A 26,946-nucleotide genomic window follows, 5' to 3' on the forward strand; every position below is an offset into this window, starting at 1 on the left:
AGAAGCCTGAGACTCCAAGATCAGAATAGGAGTCAGTTTGGAGACTTAAGAATGTAAGCTTTGAAAGCAAGCTTTGAGGATTCTGGGCTTCCCTGGTATCTCAGACTGGAAAGAATCTGCCTGCAATGCAGGGGACCCGGGTTGGATAACTGGATTGGGAAGATCCTCTGGAGAAGGAAATGGCAACTCACTCTTGCCTGGAGTATTCTTGCCTGGAGAAATCCATGGACAGAGAATACAATCCATGGGGTTTGCAAAGAGTTGGACATGACGGAGCAACTGTAACTTTCACTTTTTCACTTTGAGGGTTGAAGACAGAGAATATAGAAAGACATGGAAGTTAGGGGACAGGAAGAAGAGAAGGAATACAGAATAATTAGACAAATAGTTAGGAACTTAAATATAAATAAGACACCTCAGAATAAGGAAGGGTATGTGTGCATACACACACATACATTTCTTTGGTATCAATGTATATATATCAGTTCAATTCAGTTGCTCAGTCGTGTCCGACTCTTTGCGACCCCATGAATCGCAGCACACCAGGCCTCCCTGTTCATCACCATCTCCCGGAGTTCACTCAGACTCATTCATGTCCATCGAGTCCATGATGCTATCCAGCCATCTCATCCTCGGTCGTCCCTTTCTCCTCCTGCCCCCAATCCCTCCCAGCATCAGAGTCTTTTCCAATGAGTCAACTCTTTGCATGAGGTGGCCGAAATACTGGAGTTTCAGCTTCAGCATCATTCCCTCCAAAGAAATCCCAGGGTTGATCTCCTTCAGAATGGACTGGTTGGATCTCCTTGCAGTCCAAGGGATTCTCAAGAGTCTTCTCCAACACCACAGTTCAAAAGCATCAATTCTTCGGCGCTCAGCCTTCTTCACAGTCCAACGCTCACATCCATACATGACTACAGGAAAAACCATAGCCTTGACTAGACGGACCTTAAGTCGGCAAAGTAACGTCTCTGCTTTTGAATATGCTGTCTAGGTTGGTCATAACTTTTCTTCCAAGGAGTAAGTGTCTTTTAATTTCATGGCTGCAGTCACCATCTGCGGTGATTTTGGAGCCCCAAAAAATAAAGTCTGACACTGTTTCCACTGTTTCTCCATCTATTTCCCATGAAGTGATGGGGCCGGATGCCATGATCTTCCTTTTCTGAATGTTGAGCTTTAAGCCAACTTTTTCACTCTCCTCTTTCACTTTCATCAAGAGGCTTTTTAGTTCCTCTTCACTTTCTGCCATAAGGGTGGTGTCATCTGCATATCTGAGGTTATTGATATTTCTCCCGGCAATCTTGATTCCAGCTTGTGTTTCTTCCAGTCCAGCGTTTCTCATGATGGCAGTATATATAATATACATATATATTTATGTATTACATTGAACACATATATTTAATCTCTACTGTTTCAGGAAATGAAATCTATTAAAGTACAGGAATTTAAAAAAAATCAGCAATGGCAAAGAAGATAAGAGAGGAAATAATAATTAATAGCAAGCAAAGCTGTCAGCAGAATTATAGGAGAAAAATTAGCAGAGCAGCCAACTAAGAATGTTAATACCAAATACCTGCAGAAGGTGGTGCCAGTGAGCAGCAAGTCAAAGGACATCAGAGGGGCAGGAATCAGAGACAGCAGGTAGACCCAGCCCCTCCAGCCTGCTGTCTCCCTGCTCAGCATTCCCTGGAATGCTCTTCACAGCAGGCACTGAACAGCTGAAAGGTTTTCCCAATAAAAGTCCACTTCCCCAGTTGAGCGGTCCTACAGTGAGTTAAAGCGTCTGCCTGGAATGCGGGAGACACAGGTTCAATCCCTAGGTCAGGAAGATCCCCTGGAGAAGGAAATGACAACCCACACCAGTACTCTTGCCTGGAGAATTCCATGGAGGGAGGAGCCTGGTAGGCTACAGTCCGTGGGGTCGCAAAGAGTCGGACACGACTGAGCAACTTCACTTTTGTCTGGAAACCAAGGACATTGCTCTTGTACAAATGAAAAAAATGACTGAATATTGGATTTTTAACTTTAATTCCTCTCTTACTTAATAACTGCAAAATTACTCCTATAAAGAGCTATCTTTCCTTTGACTCATTGTTACCCATGTCAGCGTCTGCCTACAATGCAGGAGACCCTGGTTCAGTCCCTGGGTTGGGAAGATCTTCTGGAGAAGGAAATGGCAACCCACTCCAGTACTCTTGCCTGGAAAACCCCATGGACAGAGGAGCCTAGTAGGCTACAGTCCATGGGATCACAAAGAGTCGGACACGACTGAGTGACTTCACTTTCACTTTCACAGTGAAGCCCACCAGTTTTAACGTTTTTCCCATGCAAACCATCTACCAGATCTGAAATAAAACTGATTTATATAAATAATCTGTAATGTAAGTCTTTTATTGCAGTAGAGACATCAACATTTGTTTAGGCTTTATTGTTCACTTGAGAAAAATCACAGGGTTAGTTAATTTTATAGTGCTAAAACTGTATCTTTTCCTGCTAACATCCCCAGTAGCACAGTCATATAAGATGTATAATAAACATTTATATACTATAATACTGTGTTAACAGGAAAAGAACATAGGCAGGTATCAGACAAACCTGCATTTTGGCTTCTAACTTTGCCACCAACTAGCTGTGTGACTCTGAATAAGTCATTTCTCTGACCATTAGTTTACCTACAAAGTTGGGTCATATTTACTTTTCAGTGATGATAAGATAAAATGAGACACTACATGTAGGTAATAAAGAATGATATATATACTTGATATGTAGTAGCCACTTAATAAACATTAGTTTCCTTCTTTTCTACTTTCCCGTCCACACCATAACCTCTACTAAAACCCTTGTGCCTAGAAAACAAATATTTAGAGGCTCTTTGTTTACAATCATTCTAATGCCTTTATTGGAAAATTTCCACCTCTCCATCTTTCTGCTAAGTGTCAGATCTATGAGAAGGTCTATGAAGAGGAACTGGTCCTCAAGAAATTTTGCATTTAGTTAAGGACATCAGTACCACACCAATTGAATGATTATAGCTGACTCATTTTACAAACAGTATAAATATAACTCTATATAAGAACAGCCCAGGAAATAAATTCTAATCTTTATTTTTGAAGGATAGTTGATTTACAATATTGTGTTAGTTTTAAGAATACAGCAAAGTAAGTGATTTACTCCTGAGTGTATATCTGGAAAAGACAAAATTTAAAACGATACAGTCACTTTTATATTCATAGCGCATCACTTACAATAGCCATGACCTGGAAGCAACTGTGTCCATCAACAGACGAACGGATAAAATGTGGTACGTATATACAATGGAATATTACTTAGCCATAAAAAAGAGCGACATATTCTTATTTGCAGCAACACATTTGGACCTAAAAAATAGCTAATGACATTTTATTCACCTCCTATGAATCCCCATCTACCAGCTAGGAATCTATATGAATCCTGAAGGAAAATTTTTAGAAGGTTCATCAATGAATACTTTTGAAAATGGAATCAGAGTCAAGTTTGATGTTTCTTAAAGATGGGAGGCAGACTAGGAACCAGGTGATTTTCTGAGTCTCATTTTATCAGGCTCTCTAAATGGTAAACAGATTAAAACCAGTGGATTATATGAGACCTTCCAAAACTGAAGGCAGTGCACCTGAAAAAATCTGCACATATCTTTCTTTCTTTGATTATGGAGAGTAAGCTGCATCAGGAAAGACTTTCTGTTGTAAATAATTTAAGCAAACTTTAAACAACAAGTAATCTTCTGGGGAAAAAAATGATGCTTTGAATCAATATCGACACTGATTTTTGGAGTGCAACTAAAATTTATGAAGTCCCATGAAGTAGCAGGTAAGCAAGAAAAAGCGACAGTGGTCCACAGGTCTAGATCTTCACAATTCTTCTAGTATGAAATATATCATCTTTTGAAATTGAAAGAGAAGAACCTATGTTTGAGAGATGTAATTTGTGAAAAAATGATCCCAAGGCTTACTATTTAAAAAAGAGTACATATTGTCATTGGTGTTCATTTGAACCCAAAGATAAATATAGTGACCCACTCACTACTTTTCCAGCTTTAATTATTGAACATCTATTATGAGGGAGGGAGCTTTCCAGGTGGCACTAGTGGTAAAGAACCAGCCTGCCGATGCAGGAGAATAAGAGTCATGGGTTCCATCCCTGGAGGACGGCATGGCAACCCACTCCAGCATTCTTGCTTGGAATCCCACGGACAAAGGAGCCTGGCGGGCTACATCCACGGGTCGCACAGAGTTGGACACAACTGAAACGATCTGGCACGCAGGCATGCACTATGAGGGAGACAGCACAGAAGAAACATACGAAGTTCACAGAATGACTTGTATTTATTTCTGTTTTTCCACAAGAACACAAATTCGTATTTTTTGGCTGCTTTCTCTGTCAGGAAAGTATTACTTACTTGACAGGCAGAATCCCAACTGATCTTCAAATAGTTCCAGGAGACAGCTGTTCATTATTATTTTCATCTCAATTATCATCCCCACTGTGGACATGAGAAGCTGAACTACTTGCCCCAGGTCCCCCAGACAGCACATAGTGGGGTCCTGGTTTGAAGCATGGCAGTTTAACTCCTGTGCTTACACTCTACATTTCCATAAACATTTCAGACGTCCATGAAAGCCACAGTGTCACTTGATCCTCCCAAGAAACGCGTAACATGGGAAAGGCGTGTGTTTGCTTGAAAGTTTGTCTGTTTGGAAGACACCATCCACAGTGACAACTTGCTCATGCCAGAGCTAGCCCTGGAGCCTGTTCTGTGGCTGGCTGTTATTTCAGCCAGTTCTCTGACCGCTGAATCCAAGGAACACAACTTTTCCCATCTCCTATAACACATCCTCTAAAATCTCACAAGGTGTATGACTTCCAACATTCTGGCATAAGAAATACGGCAATAAAGGAAGCAGAAGAGCTGACTTTTAAAACCAGTTATGAAGATTCAGACTTTGCAGCAAGCTGAGAAGAATAACCCCTCTTTTTGCAGTCCCTCATAACTCTCAGTCATAGAATTTTAGCAAATACTGAGAAGTTTTGTATCTGGACTCACAGTGGAAGCCTTAATCAGTGCATATGTACAATATATAACTTGTGGTTTTTTTCCTGGTTGGAAAGAAGGTTTTACTTTTAGGAGCCAAATTTTTGTCATGAGAGAAATTGAAGAATTTCAACAGTTTTCATGGGCCACAAGAAGAATTCTGTTTAGGGTATTGAAATATACATCCTTATGATCCTGACAGTTTATGGTTATTTCTTCTGTGCAAATATTGTTAATGCAGAAGCATAGTCTGTGTATCTTCTTATTTATATTAGGCATCCAATGCCTAATATAAATGCATTGGAGGAGATTTGCCTCACAATTATGCGGACTCTACCAGAGCCCCAGGAAACAGATGAAAAAAGATAACACCAAAAGGTTCTTATTTCATTATTCGAAGACTCGAAAGTCGGGCAGTGCAAATGTTGTGTCGTCTGTCCTGCATCTGCTGCCGCAGCTCGTCCCACAACTGCACGAGAGAAGAATGAAGAGGTTCTGACTGGACGAAGAATTCCAAGGTCCTATTGCAAGCCAAAGTAGAAGATACTTTTTATTCAGGCCACGCAATGGAAGAAGATCAGAAGGTTACATTTAAAATGAATGCCACTATATTCCGCAGAATCAATGCTGCTGCTGCTAAGTCACTTCAGTCATGTCCGACTCTGTGCGACCCCATAGACAGCAGCCCACCAGGCTCCCCCGTCCCTGGGATTCCCCAGGCAAGAACACTGGAGTGGGTTGCCATTTCCTTCTCCAATGCATGAAAGTGAAAAGTGAAAGTGAAGTTGCTCAGTCATGTCCGACTCTTAGCGACCCCGTGGACTGCAGCCCACCAGGCTCCTCCATCCATGGGATTTTCCAGGCAAGAGCACTGGAGTGGGGTGCCGGTACCTTCTCCGGAATCAACACTATGGGATATAAAATGTACTGACTTTTTTTTCTTTTCTTCTGAAAAGCAATCCTTGCCAAGTTTAACAAGTTTGAGAATCCCTGTGTTGTAAACATTCGTAGTAAAAGTTGACTGAAATTGTAAATGTTTAATTTACTGAAAATTAAAGAAGCATCTTAAAATAAAAAATAAATAAATAAAAACAGTTATGGGCGAATGACATGGATTGTTAAACTCTGGGTTGCTGAGACCTTTCTCAAATGCAAACCATTAGGCAAAGATGCGGCATTTCTCTTCGGAGCAGCAGACGCTGATGACAGCCCCTGGTGATAATGATTTCATTTCTCTGATGCCAAATGAATGAGACCTGTGAGATCGCGCTGTAGGATGGATGCTGGTGCAGCCCAATGACCTTGCTCAACTCCCTGTTATTGAATTGTTGCCATCAAGGTTGAGTCTTCATTTTCCTAGCCATTATTTTGAAGCAGATTTGCCTGAAGTGAAATGGCGGCTCGTACCTTTTGTAACCTTACATTGCACATCTAATAACTGACACCAGACTGAAATAATAAAATGACTTTATTTGATATTGTTCCGATCCTACATTGTCTGGAGACAGGGAGAATCAGAAGAAAGGAAGTTGTCTTGTATCCTTTGAGAGGGCAGCTGCTAGTTATCTATTTGTTATTTGCTAAATAAAACTTTGATTAAAATAAGCACAGACAGGATGCTACTTGTGGGGCTTTGAAACACAGAATTAAATTTAGGAAGGCAAGTTAGTTTAGGTGACTTGGGATGAGATTATATTCTAGAATGATCAAACACCTAACTGAAGACCCCTGCAAACATAACCAACCAACCAACCAGACCTAGTTCTAAAGGAACAGTCCTCTTTCTCATTCTGTAAGTTTTCCAGGGTAAGAGTTTCTTCCTTATTTGGGCCAACAAGCTTAAATCCACTGTTGATTTGATCTGGTATCCTACTTGCTCTCCTTTCCTGACAATTTTCTTTGTTCCCTTTTAGCTGTCTTTCCACTCTACCTATCTGAATTCTTCATGGTTTTTAAATTTTTTGTGTTTTGATTCTTCTGCCTTCTCTTCCCTCCTTTCTGCTAGCAGTATGATTAAGCAGGATATTCTGATTTTGTTGTGGAGGCTCTCTGTAGTCCTGCCAAGCTCATTCTTTTCTAAAACTCTAGGCTTTCACTGAGAATATAGCCAAATGAAATCAACAGATAGCTACCACGGACTTATGTGTAGGCACATAGAGAAACTGTGCCCCTAATTTTCACTGGGCCCCTGGTTTTTGGACCTGGATTAAAAAATAAAAAGTCCTTTTATTGCCTCTGATATTTAATCATCAGATTTCATTTCTGAAAGCCAGGAGGAAAATAACTCAGGGATTCCTCAAAGACATTACTCATTTGAAAATTCTGATAAATTAGAATATCTGATTTTTAAACCAGGACTTTTTTAGGAGTAATACAGGGCACAGGAGCTATTTGTCTTTCTCAAATATTAATTAGTTTCCCCTTAGTGGTTCTGAATAACAGAAATAAGGTCATGGGAATAAAGCTGCTTCACAGGGAAAAGGATCCTTCACATTGATTGTCTCAGCCCTGCCTTAGTGTGTTACTCTGTGATAAATGCCTTGTCTTTGCCTAGCATTATCTACCAAAGAGAAATCAACTGTATATGATTATTACAACCAGGCGATCGTTTCTTTTCAGTCTGATATTTTAAGAAATGAACGCCTGTCAAAACCTGCTGCCAGTGAGAACAGTTAGGGAGTTTGTTTCCTGGCTCACATACAAGAACCTAAGAGGCTTACGGAGCAAATTATGGTTCGTAAATAATCACTTTCCACTTAGTGTGACTGTGTTTTGTTCTGTGGACTTAATGATCTCTGAACATTTGGGGATTCTCTTCCTGTCTTATAGTACCCTGAGGAGATACAGCAAAAATTAGGATTCTCTTACATGTTTTTAAAAGTTTTATTTGCTTTCATCTTGGAAAACATTGAAAATAGCAAGATTTAATGATAATGATGTTGATGTGCTCATTTTAATTTCTATTAGAACATATTGTTAAATATAAAATTTGAAATAGGTATCAACAAAAATTAGGTTAGTGCTAACAAAATAAATGAGGGTTCGCAAAAGGAGTGGGAATAACAGTAAGTACCAAACCTGATTATGCAATAACCTTATTCAGAAAACCTGACAGCCCATAAACAAGCTAGGGAAATGGCCTGTCCATTGAAATCCATGGAACAGTAAACTTTCAAAAAGAAGAGCAGGTCAATATACCTTTGAGACATCTAGTGAAACGGATACCACCTTATTTCTCCATTGAAACACACAGGATCAGAGCATCCCTGGTGGTCTAGTGGTTAAGAATTTACCTGCCAGTACAGAGGACACGGATTCGATCCCTGGACGATTCCAAGCAACTAAATCTATGTGCTGCAGCTACAGAGCCCTCCAACCCTAGAACCCTTGCTCCGCAACAAGAGAAGCCACCACATTGAGAAGTCTGAGCTCCGCAACGAAGAGAAGCCTCTGCTTGTCCCAACTAGAGAAAGCCTGCACGTGACAGTGAAGACCCAGCACAGCCAAAGTGAATCAATCAATTAATCGATCTTTTTAAAAAATCCAACACAGGATCAAGGAGATGCTCAATCCTCTATTAAGAATTTGTGCAACATTCAGCTTTGCCCACTGTTTCACCAGCAAAATGTTAGGGAATCACCATGGCGGGAGCAGACCCCTGGGCAGCCACACAGGACCCACTTAATGCTTTAGAATCACCATTCTAAGACTCTTAATAGTTATTTTTTAACAAAGAGCCTTGTCTTTTCATTTACACTTGGTCCTACAATCTATGGAGCCAGAGATTTGGATTCAGACAGATGCAGAGTTGATTCCGGGTCTAGTCCTACCGAAGGAAAATGGGATTAATTTGCATAATATCTCTGAGTCCCCATTTCCTTTTTGGGAAACGTGATCATCCATTTTCAGAGTTTTAATAATTAAGGAAGATGATGCATCACATAAAATGTGTTGCATGGCTCCATTACATATAAGTGCTTAATTAATGTGAGTTCTCCACTGAAAACTATTGCAAGGATGTTACTGTGAGAATGAGCTGTCCCTAAGGTCAGTATTCTGAAGTGATCAACTGGCTGGTCTGACTTTGGAAAGAAAACAGAGGTCAGATTTAAGCCTCACTTCCGCATCCAGCCTGCACACAAGGCAGTGTGGGTCAGTGAGTATTGCCGGGTGCTGTCCTTCCCATGAATGAACAAACTAGTGTCACTGATTGGTCTTAGGTTCCCTCACACTGTAAAGTGAGGTGCCAGGCCACCTAGCTGGGACCTGTAAAGGGAGGGCTTAAAATCTGTCCTGTTCATTTCAGCTGATCCCGCATCTCAAGGCGATGTAAGAGGTTGAATCTGGAGCCTGAAAGAGAATTTCTCTGGTGTTCTCTATTCCATTCCTGCCCATATGAGCATGAGAAAGGGATACAGGACATTTATTTCCGTCTGTACCTAGGGCTCCCTCTCTACCTAGTTTCCTAGGGCTGCTGCAACAGAAGCCTGCAAACAGAGTAGCTTTAACAACCAAAATTTTGTGTCTCACATCTCTGGAGGCTAGACGTGCAACATCAAGGTATTAGCAGAGTAGGTTCCTCTGAGGATGGCGAGGAGAATCTATTCCATGCATCCCCTAGTTTCCAGCAACTTGCTGGTGGTATTCGGCATTCCTTGACCTGCAGACGCATCATACTGACCTCTGCCCTCACATACACATGACATTCACTGTTTGTGTCCAAATTTCTTCTTTTTATAAGAATACCAGTATACAGGGTATTCTTACAAAAAGTTGGATGGCATCACGGACTCAATGGACATGAGTTGGAGCAAGCTCCAGGAGTTGGTAATGGACAGGAAAACCTGGGATGCTGCGGTCCATGGGGCTACAAAGAGTTGGACACAACTGAGCGACTGAACCAACCGGTTATACTGGTTTAGCGCCATGACATCATCTTAACTAATTACATCTGCAGTGACCCTATTTCCAAATAAGGTTACATTCTGAGGTAGCAGGGGCTAGGGCTTCAACATATGGATTTGGGGGGGGGCGTGGCTCAACATTCATCCCACCACACTCTCTTTCAAGCCAAGTAAGATGTCTGCTTTACAAAGCTCAAAGAACTTTGCCCTTGTCTTCTGTGTTCTGAAGGAGTTGGATGCTGAAAGGCGTAAAGCTATGCCTGGGGGAGGTTCAGCCCAATGACAGAATATAGGTTGCTGGAGTGAGCTCCACTCCAGCTTGTTCTCCTGCTGATATCTGGATGAAGGAGAGTGTTTCAGGGGACCAAATGTGGATGCAACCTGAAGCCAGTATGAAAAGATCATCTGGAGAGGCAGGGGGATGCCAGCAAAGGATCTGAGCAGGACAGAGGCAAGCAACCAACAAGAGGAGAAGTGAGCCCCCATGAAAAGAGCTATTCAAGGAGGCTTCCAGCTAGAGCGCCCCTGAGGAATCTGGACAAGTGTCCAAAACAGAAAGAGCTTAGGTTATCAGCCTTCATCAGAAGGTGCCAACATCCCATGACATCAGAACCAGCCAGTTAAGTCAGGTCCTTTCCTCTGATCAGACCTGGTAGCTGATGAGTACAGGGGAGGAGAGCAAGCAAGAGAAAAGATATCATGCACACCACCATTTTTATTGCAACATTCAAGCCTGATAAAGGATGTAGATGAGGGAGGGAGAAATTTTAAATTTGAGTGAGTCTGAGATTTGGATATTCTATCAGATGGGAAATTTTAATTTCCTAAAATGGGACTATTCTAGTGATTGAAAGACTAGAAAGACTTGTATGATACCTATACAAGATGTCATCGGGCAAAGAGGACAAGCAAGTCTATGGAGCAAATTTAGAAGGGAATGTTGAAAAAAATTTTAATGGCTTTTAAGCCTATACGCTATCAGTCCAGCTGGTGAATCACCAGAATACCTGGGCTTTATGTTGCACAAGGTGGGGAGAGGGCACTTCATAGTGCTCAAGGGGGTAGGGGTAGCATGTCAGGTAGGGGCTCCATGTTTACAGTCATGTAAAATACACACATATTTCAAAATACCTCATCACTCAGCCTCAGTTTTTTCATCTCTAGATGAAATGTATGATGTGGCTACTTTTAAAGTAGCCACATCATAAGGTTATTGTGATATGAAATTAAATTAAAATAGAATCAAAATGTGTAGAAATTAGCACACTCTTTCTACAAGTGTGGGGAAAGTACATGTGCTACCAATGCTCCAGACAAATGAGAGGAAATAAAAGTCTGTTCTATTTAACACTGACCCCTAACATAATGAACCATCCCTAACTGGCCATAATTTGGGTTTAAAGAGGAAAACATATTGATTACTCATGGAGCTAAAGATTTACTTTAAAAGTACAAATTATTGTAAGTACTACATGCTAACCAATACTGAAGAAGATCTTGATTTAGATTTAGAAGCATTTCCTTTATGAATAAACGAACATCAATGCCAGTCACATTCAGCAGTGAAGCCTGCTTAGACATCAGAGTTCTGACATAGAGGTTGTGTTTGAGCAATGGAAACACTGCCATTCAAATACCATCTACTGCTCTAATATGCTGGAAATAACAGGGTCAATTAAAGTGACAGAAATATTTCACCATTTTAAACTATAATGCTTAAAACATGTAATATTTACCTGGAAATCTTTGAATAGCAGAATTTCTGCCAGTTCTGAATGTTCTTGGATAAGATTTAAAGTGAAAGGTATTTTGTGCTACTCAGCTGTCTTTGTGTATATTTTCCTCACTGCACAAGCAATGTTTTATTGATGGATCAAGATCTTAGGACCTTGGCACAACTCCAAGGGAGAGAACTGTGGTACTGACTAGGATTAAATACCCCAGTAGGGTTTCAAGGTCAGATGTGCACTGATTTAATAAAAATAAAGAGATATGTTTCTTGCATATCTCAGTTTGAAACAAGAGTCATACCAACTACATGAACCAGACTTCTCTTTTGAGTTAATAAAAGATCTGCAGGCAATGAGACATGGAGAAAAAGAAACCATTTTATATCCTTCTATTTCAAAATGTCTGCCAAATCTGGTAAAGATAAAAAAATTTCCAAGCAAGGCACTTGACTGAGTTGGCAAGCATTCTTCCTGTATTTTTGGAAATGTATGAGAATTATTAGCTGAAGATAGAACTGTCATGGAAAGACATGTTGGACAGACAAATAGGGCAGTTTCCTAGATTCGATAGCAAGTTTTAGCAGAAGTCATATTTGTTGAGAAATGCTATGGAAACCAAGAGGCTGGACTGGTCTTTGGTAAAATGCTGAAGGAAATATAGTTTGTCATCAGGATCTAACCCTGTGGGATTCTTCTATTCTGTTAGAATCCCATCAGGAGCAATAATCTACAGCGCCACTGTTTCCATCAGATTTCTTTGGACGTTATTTTTCTTCCTTCTATTCAAAATTTACCTCTTCTTCCAAGACCCTGCGAAATAATTTGAGTAAACAATACGGTATTTGATAACTTCTGGTCTTGATTTAATAGATTAAACTCAATAAAACATATGTTGTGATAGGGATCTTCACAATAAAATATATGTTTTTATAGGAATCTTCACTATTTTAACTAACACATATACACACTTAGGTATTTCAGTAGAAACAGTTTAGGGACTTAAGAAACACTTTATTAAACTAAATATGATCTCCACATTCCAAAGATGGTCTCAACAACATAACCCATCTCTCACACTCTTGCTATGAAGTAACGCTGACATTCCTCCATTAAGAGATGGGATCTAAGGCTTTTCTCTGGTCTTAAGGGGATAATGGGACCCAGATACCACGCTGTGAGGAAGTGAGACAGCAGTGGAAGGGTCATATCTGTGTGTTTTTCAGCACCGGCCATAGCTGAGGAACCAGTCAACATCTGCAATCAACAGCCAGACGTGTAAATAAGCAAGTCCTCAGATGATTCCAACTCCTCGTTCACAATCAGTAGAGAGGAGCTATAGTGAAGATTTGTGAGCAAAATCAATGCTGTGGTTATTTTAAGTTAATTTTTAATGTGTCCATACGTCACTATAATACCCTCAAACCTTAACATATGAGTGATTGTCCAACTTGCTTATATGCTTAAATGGCCTTTTTCCATTTTAAAAAATTTAAGTACAAACATTTGTGAAGGTTAGCAAAATGATACAGCAGCCTTGGAATTTATATAAGGTTTATTTGCTACCAGTGTGAAGCTGGGCATCATAGTTCATTTACAGTTAGACACTGGAGAGGAGGGAAGCTTCCCTCCAGAAATTAGGACTGTTTAGATTTGAGAATGAAAACTAACTGGTGAACCCTACAATGGTATATTGAGTAGTTTTGACACAAGCAGGTTTTCAGTATTAAAGACACTGATAGATGCTGAGAAATTACTTCCTTGGAAAAAGAAGGACTGATTAAGAGACTGTAAGTCTCTCATAAAGAGCTATGGATATAGATATACAAAAATCACTGTCTAACCCCACTTCTTAAATAGACGTTCTCCTAGCCTCCAAAGTTAGTGGCCCACCCCGCCCCCCACCAGTAACCACTAATTTGTTCTCTATATCTGAGTCTCTTTCTGTTTTGCTATATACAGTTGACTGTTTCATTTTTAAGATCCCACATGTAAGTGACAACACCTGTCTTTCTCTGTCTGACTTATTTCACTAGGCATAATACCCTCTAGGTCTGTCCACGTTGCTGCAGAATTTCATTATTTATTTTATGGCTTAGTAATATTATACTCTGTGTGTGTGTGTGTGTGTATACTGTATATGTATCCTGTCATCCTTTGATGGACACTTAGGTTGCTTCAATGTCTAGACTATGAACATGGGGGAACATGTATCTTTTCAAATTAATACTTCACTTTCTTCAGATATACCAAGGAATGTAATTGCAAGATCATATGGTATTTCTACTTTTAGTTTTTGAAAGGTCTCCATACTGCTTTCCATAGTAGCTACTACACCAATGTACATTCCCTCCAACAGCGTATAAGGTAGGACATGGACTATGTGAAACAAACCACTATGTATAAAATAGATCAGCAATAAGAATCTATTATACAGCGTGGGGAAATAATTTTAGGAAGTAATAAAGATCTCACAGATGTAGCTGATTCTAGACAGGGTAGAACACATGGCTAGATCATCACAGCTAAAGGGCACCTCTTCTTTCACCGACAGCAAAGTTTGGAAAACAAGCTATAATGAAACACTCCTTTGAAAGTCCATGAATAAGTTCAGAGGGAGCAGACAAAGCACATGAACTAAGATAAAAGAAGAAACCAAAGTGATGTCTTTGTGAGAAGATTCTTTAGACTTCATAGCCAGTTGGGGAATAAAGACAGTTTTTGTTGCCAAAGTGCAAAGAAATGATATTAATAATAGGTGTAGAGGGCACCTGGAGGTCTCCTCTTTTTTCTTAATTCACATAGAAGTATTGGATAAATTATTGATCATTACACGTTTCTTCAGTGAGGACCATAGCCCCAGGAGGCTCCTTGGTATTTTCCAAGAGGATTTTTTTTTTTTTTTTAAAGCCAGCCTATATTTAGTTTCCTAGGCAGGTGACCTAACTTCATAGATGTATTTAATATATAATATGATTAATGATTATTCAAATGGTTGTCTGAGGAGGCCTTGAAATAGCTGAGGAAAGAAGAGAAGTGAAAGGCAAAGGATGAAAGGAAAGATATACCCATCTGAATGCAGAGTTTCAAAGAATAGCAAGGAGAGATAAGAAAGCCTTCCTTGGTGATCAAGCAAAGAAATAGAGGAAAACAATAGAATGGGAAAGACTAGAGATTTCTTCAAGAAAAGTAGAGATATCAAGGGAACATTTCATGCAAAGATGGTCACAATAAAGGACAGAAACGGTATGGACTTAACAGAAGCAGAAGATATTAAGAAGAGGTGGCAAGAACACACAGAACTATACAAAAAAGATCCTCACGATCCAGATAATCACGATGGTGTGACCATCAACCTAGAACCAGACATCCTGGAATGCGAAGTCAAGTGGGCCTTAGGAAGCCTCCCTATGAACAAAGCTAGTGGAGGTGATGGAATTCCAGTCGAGCTATTTCAAATCCTGAAAGATGATGCTGTGAAAGTGCTGCACTCAATATGCCAGCAAATTTGGAAAACTCAGCAGTGGCCACAGGACTGGGAAAGGTCAGTTTTCATTCCAATCCCAAAGAAAGGTAATGCCAAAGAATGTTCAAACTACCGCACAATTGCCCTCATCTCACACACTAGTAAAGTAATGCTCAGAATTCTCCAAGCCAGGCTTCCACAGTACGTGAACCAAAAACTTATAGATATTCAAACTGGATTTAGAAAAGGCAGAAGAACCAGAGATCAAACTGCCAACATCCACTGGATCACAGAAAAAGCAAGATAGTTCCAGAAAAACATCTATTTCTCTTTATTGACTACACCAAAGCCCTTGACTGTGTAGATCACAATAAACTGTGGAAAATTCTTAAAGAGATTGGAATACCAGACTACCTGACCTGCCTCTTGAGAAATCTGGATGCAGGTCAAGAAGTAACAGTTAGAACTGGACGTGGAACAACAGACTGGTTCCAAATAGGAAAAGGAGTACATCAAGGCTGTATATTGTCACCCTGCTTTATTTAACTTATATGCAGAGTACATCATGTAAAATGCTGGGCTGGATAAAGCACTAGCTGGAATCAAGACTGCTGGGAGAAATACCAATAACCTCAGATACCCAGATGACACCACCCTAATGGCAGAAAGCGAAGAGGAACTGAAGACCCTCTTGATGAACGTGAAAGAGGAGAGAAAAAGTTGGCTTCAAACTCAACATTCAGAAAACTAAGATCATAGCATCCGGTCCCATCACTTCATGGCAAATAGATGGGGAAACAATGGGAACAGTGACAGACTTTATTTTTGGGGCTCCAAAATCACTGCAGATGGTGACTGCAGCCATGAAATTAAAAGATGTTTGCTTCTTGGAAGAAAATCTATGACCAACCTAGACAGCATATTAAAAAGCAGAGACATTACTTTGCTGACAAAGGTCTGTCTATTCAAAGCTCTTGTATTTTATAGTAGTCATGTATCGGTGTGAGAACTGGACCATAAGGAAGGCTGAATGCCAAAGAACTGATGCTTTTAAACTGTGGTATTGGAGAAGACTCTTGAGAGTCCCTTGGACTGCAAGGAGATCCAACCAGTTAATCCTAAAGGAAATCAGGAAGCTTCAATAGTTTGGCCACCTGATGTGAAGAACTGACTCATTGGAAAAGACCCTGATGCTACAAAAGACTGAAGCCAGGAGGAGAAGGGCATGACAGAAGAAGAGATGGTTGGATGGCATCAGTGACTCAATGGACATGAATTTAAGCAAGTTCCAGGAATTGGTGATAAACAGGGAGGCCTGGCATGCTGCAGTCTATGGGATGGCAAAGAGTCAGACACGACTGAGCAACTGAACAACTTATCAGCTGCATTATTAAGGTAATTCAGTATTAATGAACTAAATCAGTGTATAATAGGATTTATTGACCTGTCTCACTCAGCTTTTTATCAAGAAATTTGCCATTCAATCTTTGGCAACTCTGGAAACCTTGACTGCCCATGCCACATGCAGATACTCCGAATTTTATAATTATCTGCAAGATAGCACAGCAAAATGCTGCCTTGACGTGGCCGTGGTTTTCAATTACTTCCAGTCTTTTTAATACAAATTACTGTCATTGTGAACACATCATCACTGTGAATTTCATTAACGATGCATTGTTTCGTTAACGCCGCAATAATGCCTATATGACTGTAACTAGACATTAAGTCATAATTTTCCAATTATTAGTTCCTAAGACATGTATGTAATGTACTTCTACACCCTATTGTTAATGCAAATCTATAAATAATACCTATCACTTAACTCACCCATTCAGTTTTAGTCAGTCATAACTTTACTGGTGATGAGCAGCCAATGAATCCACATGACCTAAAAAACTTGCAGTACAACATATACATGAGCATATGAAACTTTATAGTTATTTTTACATTTTTAGCCCAATTTTATTACCTAAAATCATGAATACAGGTTTTTCGTTAATCTTTCTCCAATTCTTTCATAGCACTGTATTCTTTTCCACTACAAAGGAGGAATATTTTGGAGAAGGAACTGTAAATGGGCTGAATTATATGTATATATGTATTATATATATGGAGGCAGACGCTTTAACCTCTGAGCCACCAGTGGTCTCATCTAAATACTAACAGATAACCTTTAAAGAAAGTGAAGTGAAAAGAACCTGCCTCCAATGCAGGAGACCTGGGTTTGATCCCTGTGTCAAGAAGATCCCCTGGAGAAGGAAATGGCTACCCACTCCAGTATTCTTGCCTGGAGAATTCCATGGAAAGAGGAGCCTGGCAGGCTATAGTCCATGCTGCTGCAGAGTCAGGACATGACTGAGCAACTAAACACACACAACTTTAAAGTGGCAGCATGGCCTCTTAAGAGCATGGCCATTAGGGAAAAATGTCTGAAGCTGAATCCTAATTCCACACAATCACTTAACCTTACCAAGGCCATCATAATCAAATTGCCAAAAACCTTTGCTAAGAGAAAATCTTAAGACCAGACAGAAGGGGGAAAAAAGACATACTGTATACAGAAGAACAAATATAAAAATGTTTACTGATTTTGTGTAAAAAAAAAACAAAAACATTACAACACAGAAAACAATGCAATGACACCTTTGAAGTGCTAAAAGACAAAAGGAAGCCGATGCAGAATTCTATATCCAGCAAAAGACGTCCTTCCAACACCAGCAAGAAATAGAGACATGTTTCTCATCTGGGCAAGGTAAGTAATAACAGCACCTAGGTGCTAGAGTTGTTATGGGTATTAAGTTAATTACTATATGTAGAATACTCCAGATAATGCCTGGGCAGATAATAAGCCAGAAAACCTTAAAAATAAAATTTATACTAAAATAAGCTTTTCCACCTCTTTCATTTCATACAGTGATCTAAAAATGGCATATTTCCCAGTGAAAAAAAAGACAGTAAGAATGGGAGTCAGGGCAACTGTTTGTTTTATATCTGGGTCATACCAGTAATATGTCTCCCCTAGTCATCTCTGGCTATTATAACAAAGTACACAGTCCAGATGGCTTATGAACAACAGAAATGTTTTTCTCACACTTAGATGCTGGAAGTCTCAGATCAGGGTTCCAGCATGGTTGAGTTTTGGTGAAACAGCTCTTCTGAGTTGCAGACTACCAACCAATCTCAAGATTCATCAAGTGTATCTTCAAGAGGCTCTTTGGCCTCTTTTTGCCGTGTTGTTCTTAGTCACTCAGTCGTGTCCCACTCTTTGTGACCCCATGGACTTCAGCCTGCCAGGATCCTCTGTCCTTGGGATTCTCCAGGCAAGAATACTGGAGTGGGTTGCCAATTTCATCTCCAGGGGATCTTCCCAACCCAGGGATCAAACCCAGGTCTCCCAAATTGCAGGCAGATTCTTTACCAGCTGAGCCACCAGGGAAGCCCAAGAATACTGGAGTGGGTAGCCTATCCCTTCTCCAGGGGATCTTCCCAACCCAGGAAATGAACCCAAGTGTCCTGCATTGCAGGTGGATTCTTTACCAGCTGAGCTACCAGGGAAACCTGGTCTCTTCTTATAAGAACTCTAATCCCATTCAGGAACTCCACACTCCTGGCCAAATTACCTCCCCAAGGCTGAACACCCAATACCATTACATTGAGGGGTAGGGTTTCAACATATGAATTTTGAAGGGACACAAACATTCAGTCTAAACAAGGTCTATTTAACTAGAAAGTATATCTTTAAAAGTTTGAAATTACATCTTAGTATTATGCTTTTTGCTCAAAGATTTAACTAAGAATATCTCTTACTGTAAGTCATTTATAAAGCACTTTCGCATAGATTATTTCATTTTAATTAGAACAAGGTTTTAATTACTTAGTTTTCTCATCCACTGTGCCATGCTGTGCTTAGTTGCTCAGTCATGTCCAATTCTTTGCGACTCCGTGGACTGTAGCCCGCCAGGCTCCTCTGTCCATGGGAATCTTCACGCAAGAATACCAGAGTGGTTCTCTCCAGGGGATCTTCCCAACTCAGGGACTGAACCCAGGTTCCCTGCATTGCAGGCTGATTCTTTTACCAACCAAGCCACCAGGGAAGTCAGAGAATGCTGGAGTGGGTAGCCTATCCCTTCTCCGGGGACCTTCCTGACCTAGGAATTAAGTCAGGGTCTCCTGCGTGGTAGGCAGACTCTTTACCAGCTGAGCTACCTCATCCGGTGAATGGTTATTGGAAAACTTCTCTGGGGCAAGTATTCTGTTAGGTTTGGGAGTCCCGTGAGAACAAGATGGGATACTACTCTCAAGTCGTTTGGAGAGCATGCAAGAGACAGATCTACAAAGAATACCACCAAAGCATTAAATACCAAGCATTACAATATAAGTAAGTGCAGGGCGTTATGGGAGCTCATAGGAGGGACACCCACCCACTGTTCAGGGATCAAGAAAGCCCCTCTAAAGGAGGTGCACTTACGCAACAGTCAAAACAACAGAAAATGATGTAGCCAAAACTGACTGCAGGCTCAAAGAGTTAAAGGAAGAGAGTTTCTTACAGGATCTTGAGCAAGTCATTTGATCTGAGCCTCACTTTTCTGAGCTTTAAAACAGAGATATTTTCTTTACTGAGCTGTGTTTAGAATTAAAGAAATAACAGAAAATTGTTTTAAAAACTGTAAAGCCCTATATGGAGACAACACATAGATACTGGCAAAAGGATCTGCCCCCTGGCCTTTGAACTGCGTTAGGAAACAAACGGTATTCAGTAAAAGTGGAGAAATAACATAGCATTTTCCATCCATTATACAAAAGCCTGAAATGGATTTTTAGTTAACTATTCTAGCTTGAAATATGTGCGGCATTGCTGTCAGCATAAAATAATTATTTCACTCGATCATAGTAACAAAGATTTAGTAACAGTGACAAAAGCAAAGAGCAAGACAGGGCCACTGGCTGAGAAGAGAGACAGACAATAAGAGCTTTTAAATATGCAAGTGAAACAAAAAGCTGGCAGAGCATTGAATACAGTAAACCTGATAAGGCTTTAATGCCTGACTGAAAGGTGAAAGTGGAGAAGGCAATGGCACCCCACTCCAGTGCTCTTGCCTGGGAAATCCCATGGACAGAGGAGCCTGGTGGGCTGCAGTCCATGGGGTCGCAAAGAGTCGGACACGACTGAGCCACTTCACTTTCACTTTTCACTTTCATGCATTGGAGAAGGAAATGGCAACCCACTCCAATGTTCTTGCCTGGAGAATCCCAGGGATGGCGGAGCCTGGGTGGGCTGTCGTCTATGGGGCCTCACAGAGTCAGACATGACTGAAGTGACTTAGCAGCAAAAGGTGAAAGAGAGGCATCTTTAAACCTATGTTCCTTTCCCCTTGTCAACTAAAATGCATTCAATATAAAATATATTTATTATATGTTTTTTGACTTGAAATTAATTACTTTCTAGAGGCTTGATATCCTGTACACACATATATGTGGAAATATAATACCTAACACCTAGCTACTCCCTTATAGGAAGCTTTCCTGATGTTCCCTCATTGCTGGGGCACATGCTCTTTTCTACTGGTCCCTTCCCCCGCCTCCCCATCATGCTTCGATCATAGTAATTATACTGCCTATAAAAATACTCTCTTGAGCAAGCTCTCTCCACCCATTTCTCCGAGCTCTTCAATAACTGTAACTGGCTGGATTTTGTTCCCACGGGTCTTAACACAATGCCTGGAATGTTGTAGACGCTTATTTAAACATTTACTGAGCCACACTCACCCAAAATAGAACTAAGATTGGGGTCTGAAGGAATGACTCCTTGACTTCAGAGATAAAGGTGACCCTCTCTTCCCAAACTCCAACTGGAATGGATAATTTAATGACGAAATGAAATACTTGATATATAACAGTCTTTGAAAACAGTGCAGTATCTTGAACATAGTAGGTATTAAATAAATATTTGATGAAGATAAGTAAGAAACAATGCTTAGTAATTTTAACTTGGAACTCTTGCAAAAGCCTGGGAAAACAATTTAACTGCAATCTGGACATTCTTTCACAGTTAAGTTATTATTGTCCTTAGAAACTTTTTCAACCAGAATTGAAATGAAAATGTTTTCTCATTAAAAAAGAAATGTTGCTTCGCCAGAAGACTCTGTTCCATAGTATCAGTGGGGTCTTGTTGCTCAATTACTTAGTAACCGTTTTTTCAGTGTATTAGAACATGCTTGGTAGGAAATCATTTGAGTTTCTATCATATAATCATCAAAGATACTTCTTGCCCTATGAAGGAAAAATCAGACTTCCCCCATGTCACTTGAAAACTAGGAGGCACATGAACCGAATATTTCAACTCAGTCTCTGCATTTGGTTTATTTTTTAGCCCAGAGGCATATCTAAGTCATAGGGCACAATTGTAGGATTAAACAAGTGAGTGTGAGGTCACAGATCAGCTTTCTCAGTTCTTCATCTCCTTAGTCTCCACCGCCCTTGGTAATATGGGCAGCCAAATCAATGAGTAGCCAGCATTAACTACACATGCAGCCCCATCTTTGATAAGGAGTGCCTTATCAGAGACCAGAAGTCTGAAAGAAAAAAAAATGTTTCCAAGATAATGTCTCCCTCCCAAAGCTCTATGGCTTACAGTTGGGATTTGATTACTATCATTACTCTTTTAAGAATTGATTATCCTCACTGCAAGCTATATCAGACAACTCTGGTTCACATAAACAGAGGTGACACCATCTTCCATTGACTGATAGGATAAGAGACTGATGGCATTCTCTGGGCATCTCAGAACCTGAAGGAGAGAATGCCTGCACCCAGCAGTGGCACCCACAAGGCAACAGCAGCTTCTTCCACCAACAATAATCAATAACCTAATGCCCCAGTGCGCTTCTATCAGAGAGGGACATCAAGGGCTTAAAAGCAGAACCAAAAGCTATAGCAAGAAAAGAGACTGCAATGCAATCAAGAATACAGCTCTGCAGAAACCCAGTTAACAGACATTAGCCATGTTCATAGCAGAAGAAGTTCTTTCAGGCTCCCCTACCTTTTTAAAATGTCTAAAGTTTCCCATCTTTAGGGACCCAGAAACTTATTCCTAACAATTAGATTTTATTATCATGCAAGCATCTCTTCCTGCTTATTATTATATGACAGCTTGGAAAACATGCTGGCACCACGGACTGAAGTTGTTTAAAATAAATCCTCCTCGAATGTTGAGTGGCCTATCTACATTATTTGCCAAATGACTCAAATCATCTGAAGGGACAGCTTTGATTTTTTTTTTTTAAAAGGATTGCCCTTTGACAACTTAACCTATTTTGTTGGGGATGTCACATTCAAAGCTTACTTATCCTACAGTAATTATGCCTGTTTTCTTATTAGGTTCACATTATTACTTCTTGTTTAAAAGTTTTACAAAAAGGTCCAAACTGAAAAGCCCTTCAATGGCTTTTCCTTCTTGGGATAAAACCCAAGTTTCTTAACATGATCAGCAAAGCCAGTGATGACAGTAGCAGCAGCAGCAGCAACATCTAATATCTGTAACTGCAAGCACTGTTCTGAGTGTTTTCCAGATACTAACTCATCTAACCCTCGTGATTACTCCAGCAAGCCTATGGCTTATATCTGTAACTGCAAGCACTGTTCTAAGTGTTTTCCATATACTAACTCATCTAACCCTCGTGATTACTCCAGCAAGCCTATGGTTTCAGTGCTGCATGTTGCAGATGGAACAACGAGGCTGAATCAAGTGAAATGACCTGAACACAGGCTCTCCGGCTCCTTGGTCTGTGTTCTCCCTCCTAAGCTTTACCTCTTCCCTACCTGAGCTGGACCCTGTACACTTCTGAAACCTCAGTGCATGCCAGGAGAAGGCGATGGCACCCGCTCCAGCACTCTTGCCTGGAAAATCCCATGGACGGAGGAGACTGGTAGGCTGCAGTCCATGGGGTCGCCAAGAGTCAGACACGACTGAGCGACTTCCTTTTCACTTTTCACTTTCATGCATTGGAGAAGGACATGGCAACCCACTCCAGTGTTCTTGCCTGGAGAATCCCAGGGTCGGGGGAGCCTGGTGGGCTGCCGTCTGTGGGGTCGCACAGAGTCGGACACGACTGAAGCGACTTAGCAGCAGCAGCAGCAGCAGTGCATGCCACACTTCCTGTCACCCATCACATCCCAGCTACATGGTTCTTCTTTCTGGGGCGCAAACATGCAATGTCTTCCTCCATGCCAGGCCTCCGCATGCATTCTTCCTTTGTCTAAAACGGTTTCCTACTGTAGAACACTCACTCTTCATCCTGTGAGTCTCTATTTAAACACCACTCCTAAGAATTTTCACCTGTGACCACCCCATTTAAAAGAGCCTCCTCCTTGTTTAGTTTCTGCCACAGCACCATTATTTATTCCTTCCTAGCATTCACCACAATTTGAAATTTTACTTTTTTAAAAAAATTTGTTCCCTGATTTACTGTTTGCCTTTGTTACTATTGGACTTCCCTGGTGGCTCAGACGGTTAAGCGTCTGTCTACAATGCGGGAGACCCAGGTTCGATCCCCGGGTCGGGAAGATCCCCTGGAGAAGGAAATGGCAATCCACTTCAGTACTATTGCCTGGAGAATCCCATGGACAGAGGAGCCTGGTGGGCTGCAGCCCATGGGGTCGCAAAGAGTCGGACACGACTGAGCGACTTTACCTTACCTTACCTTTGTTACTAGAGGGCTTCTCAGGTGGTGCTAAGGGTAAAGAACCCACCTGCCAATGCAGGTAGACATAAGGGATACAAGTTCGATCCCCGGGTCGGGAAGATCCCCTGGAGCAGGGCACAGCAACCCACTCCAGTATTCTCACCTGGAGAATCCCATGGACAGAGGAGTCTGGAGGGCTACAGTCGTCCACAGGGTTGCACAGAGTCAGACACAACTGACGAGACTTGGCATGCACATGCGTTTGTTACTAGACCGGCAGTCACACGTGACTGGGACCACTGCACCCTCCTCCGTGCCTAGAATAACGACTGGCACAAAGTGTATACTCAGTAAATAACTGCTTGCTGGATGGATAAATAAATGAATGCATGGTCTTTCAATACATTTTAAAATGCATGTTTTCATTCTGAACATTGGCGGTAGCTTCTCAGCCACTCTCTGACTGTACACACACAGATGGTTGGAAATGGTCATGGAAGGGAGGTGGTTCACCGTCTGGTAGGGAAAGCATTCATTACAGATGTAATGACTACCTGGTAAGGCTCCTGCAGAGAGGATACAAGTTTAGAATAAATATACATTTATAATATAGATGTGGTGGCTCATATCGCCAAGAATCTGCCTGCAATGCAGGAGGCCAGGGCTCAATCTCTGGGTCAGGAAGACCCTCTGGAGAAGGGAATGGCTACCTGCTCCAGGCTTCCTGCCTGGAGAATACCGTGGACAGAGAAGCTTGGTGGGCTACAGTCAATGGGGTCACAAAAAGTTGGACATGACTGAGTGACTAACACTTTTACTTTTCACGTTTTTCATAATTTACAATAGTAATATAATATATAACAAGTTGTTGTCCAGTGGCTTAGTCACGTCCAACTCTTTGCGACCCCAAGGACTGCAGCATGCCAGGCTTCCCTGTCCTTCATCGTCTCCCGGAGCTTGCTCAAACTTTTATCCATAGTACAGAATAAATACACATATATCATTCAGAATAATTTTCAACCTAAAAATGATTCTCCTTTATCAAAGTCAGTTGTCAACAAATCTCTCCTGGTTGTAGCCAAAAAGCAGTTCAATCTGGAACCATCAGGAAGCTCTGTTAGAAAAGAGTCTCCACACTCTGGGCAAGACACTGCCCCTGTCACATGAAATCATTCGTCTTCATTCTACCCACTGAAACCATGTGGAATCGATGAAATATCAAAACACAAGTAACTGTTAAAGTACCCAGGATGGAGCAAAATCCCCCTCTTAGGAATAAGCAGTTCTGATTAAGGTATGAATAGCACATTTTAAGTGATCACAAGTCCTCTATTGAATAAAATGTCATAAAAATAAAATTTTCTTAAGTTAGCAAAAAATTGACAGTATGTTCATGTACTGATGTACATGAATCACATCTCCTGGTTGATTCATAAAGTAATTACAGGCAGTCCCTAGCTCTTTCACAAATGTTTCCATGAGGTCAATGCTAATTGTGAAATTTGTTCCATGGTTCCTTCCAGGGCAAAGTTTTTTTCCCGAATTCCCCATTAAAACATATTTTTGTTCAGTTCAGTGTTTTGAATCGTGGGTGAATATGCCCTCCAGAAGAAAACAGGCAGTGTCTGGAAATATTTTTAGTTGTCCTAACCGACAGTGTGGATAGGGCACTATTAGTATGTACAAGAAGCTCAGATACTGCTAAACATCCTACAGTGCACAGGACAGCTCCATCTCGCACGCCTTTATGTCCCCCGCCATAAGACAAAGAACTATCCCCACCAAAAGTGGACAGTTCCAAAGAAACTCCTAGCACAGGGATTCTCAGTGGGGGCAGTACTGCCCCCTTGTGGGAACTCTGGAAATTCCTGGGGTGCTTCCATGTTACTGTGGTTATCACCATGTCCAGCAATCTATAGAAAACTACAGATTGAAGAATTATTCTACAATCCAAACAGCTCTAAATTTAATTCTTAATTCATGCAGAGGAAAAATTTATATACAGTTACCTAAGCCTTTAACTTAACTCTGTTTTACTACATGTAAATGAAATAATTATTTTTGCCTGGCCTTAAATTATATTTTGTTTGCCAGGACTACAAATTACTTATTACCATGGAAATTAAGAGGAACAGATACTTTATTTTATAAGAAACTTTACAGACAATGCTTAACGTTTTGGAAAACTGGGTCACTTGACAGAAATGCCATTAGTGACCAGAACCAATGATAGGTTTTCAGTTGTTCTATGAAATGATTTTAGGAAAAAATGCAAGCACTTCATACCGTTAGTTCAGATTACTGTGTAGTCCTGTCGTGTGCTCATCTGCAACTTGGAAATCCAAGAACTTACTTATTAAGCCACAAATTATCTGATTATATTACATTATATTCTTTTCTTTTAAAAAATATTGTCATTAGGATACTATGTACACACACACACACAATTACGTGTGTGGATAGATAATATTACTTGTGAATTTCATTTCAGGATACCCAGGGAGTATTAGGAAATATTTGATATGAGTAGGAGGGCATTGGGTGTATTACAATTATAAACCATTTCTCTTGCCCATCATAGCCTTTTGGGATCTTGATACTATTTCCAATATAATTACTAACTCATATAGTATGCCAAGATATTACTGATATTTTCACCCAGACAATTCATAAAGATGCTTACTACAGAGTCCCAAAGACTAATATTGAGTAGCGGAATTCATTTTTCTGCACTTTCAACATGGAATTCCCCATCTACCTTTCAAATTACCTTTATACAGCGAACTACCTAAATTACTACCAAGTGCCAAAGATGGCCCTGGAAAATTTCCACAAAATGGGGACCAATTTCCCATCCCAAGGAAGCCACCCTTTGCTGACTCTTCCTCCCCCCACTCCTGGGAGACTATTTCCAGTCAAGTTTGTATAAAATGAATGGCTATTTGGATTATCCCTAAGATCTCTTCCAACAGTAAGAAGAAAAACCTTCTAAAAAAAAAAATCAGATGACAGATAGACAGGAGGCAAGCAAAACAAAAGGAATATATAATCTCTAGAAGAACGGACACGTGTGTCTGGATAGCACAAATGTTCTATAGACTTT

At 40.6% G+C, this 26,946-nt stretch overlaps 1 protein-coding gene across 1 annotated transcript in view; it reads right to left on the reverse strand.

The window, feature by feature from the left end:
• PRKG1 (protein kinase cGMP-dependent 1) overlaps positions 1-26,946 on the reverse strand; it is a 1,398,992-nt gene that overhangs the window by 1,353,587 nt on the left and 18,459 nt on the right. The window lies entirely within an intron of this gene.

Source organism: Capricornis sumatraensis, chromosome 23 (assembly GCF_032405125.1).
Source record: "Capricornis sumatraensis isolate serow.1 chromosome 23, serow.2, whole genome shotgun sequence".
Taxonomy (NCBI): Eukaryota; Metazoa; Chordata; class Mammalia; order Artiodactyla; family Bovidae; genus Capricornis; species Capricornis sumatraensis.